The 1,377-nt window shown below is 43.3% G+C and overlaps 1 non-coding gene across 1 annotated transcript; it reads right to left on the bottom strand.

Annotated features, from left to right (window-relative positions):
* Positions 1-873: 873 nt before the first annotated feature.
* On the bottom strand, positions 874-980 carry LOC145003578 (small nucleolar RNA R71). Its single transcript, XR_013662033.1, has one exon. It is a non-coding gene; the product is annotated as a small nucleolar RNA R71 (small nucleolar RNA).
* Between the last annotated feature and the right edge of the window lie 397 nt (positions 981-1,377).

The following is a 1,377-nucleotide window of genomic DNA, read 5'->3' as shown; positions in this document are numbered from 1 at the left end:
TTAGTAATTAGTAATTAGGTTTTAGTATCTGTTTTAGTTAGTTTAAAAATTTAGAAATTTTTTTTTGAAACATCACTGATACTCGCCGAGTGCAATCGCACCTACTCGGCGAGTAGCAGTTTAGTTAGCAGTAGATTTTCTTTATTTTTACAATCATTTTGTTCTTTTTACGCTTTTTATTTGATTGATTTTAGGACTTTCATGACCAGAGGAGCAAATACACCACTGGTACCCCCGTTTGAAGAGCCCGAATCCGCATTGAAAAGAAACAAAGGGAAGGATGTGGAGAGTTCAAGCACACCAAAGAAATCACCATTGTCCAACTTGAAGACTGTTTTTGGGAAAAAGAAGAGCAGTAAATCAGGAGCTTCTAGCGCTTCTTTGATAATTGAGGAGCCAATTCAAGAAGATATTGGATACGAGACCGAGGAAGAAGAGGAGGCAACGTACGAGCAAGAAACCGAGTCAGAGGAAGAGTTAGCGTTCACTATGGCTAACATTGATGAAATCCCCATGGGAGAATGGAAGAAGAGGATGCGCGATGACCATGGCCCGGGACTTGTGCAACCCGCAATTCCCGCGACTGCTACCTTCGAGCTAAAAGGTCATATCCTAGCTTCACTCAAGGAAATACCTTTCTATGGGAAAGATCATGAAGATGCCTACAAACATTTGGATGAAGTAAATGATGTTGCTGATTACTTCAACATTCCAAATGTAACCCGCGAAACTCAACTACTTCGTATGCATCCGGTAACCTTCAAGGGTGCTGCTAAAGACTGGCTCAAGTCACTTCCCCCCGGATCAGACACTACTTGGGCCAGAATGAAGGAAGAATTTATTGATCACTTTTGCCCACCATCCAAGATAGCCAAACTGAAGAAGGCCATTGCAAACTTTGAACAACAAGCTGGAGAGTCTTTATATGAAGCATGGGAGAGGTACAAAGATCTGCTAAGAAACTGCCCACACCATGATCTAAACAGCCAGCAAGAAGTTTCCATCTTCTATGATGGAGTCAATGTCACAACCCGGCAGTTGCTAGACTCGCAAGGCCCACTTACAAAGAAGCCACCCCCGGTGATTAAAGAATTGATTGAAGAATTCTCTAAACACTCTAGAGAATACCACAACCCTAGGAATGATGTCACGAGGGGAGCCGCATACGCTGCTACTGAAGATTTATCCGCGGTCATGGCCATGTTAAAAACCATGGATAGGAGAATGGACAAAATGGATCAGACTATCCATGCTATGCGGGTGGGTTGTGAAAACTGCAATGGACCTCACCTCACTAGAGATTGCGATTTGGATGAGAATGGCAACAAGAAGGCACAAGCATGTTATTCGAGCGGTGACCGGTATGATGAGGACTGG

Source organism: Lactuca saligna, chromosome 6, assembly GCF_052625555.1.
Source record: "Lactuca saligna cultivar CGN05327 chromosome 6, ASM5262555v1, whole genome shotgun sequence".
Classification (NCBI taxonomy): Eukaryota; Viridiplantae; Streptophyta; class Magnoliopsida; order Asterales; family Asteraceae; genus Lactuca; species Lactuca saligna.
Note: the sequence above shows the minus strand (reverse complement) of the source record. Positions and strands in the feature narration are given on the sequence as shown.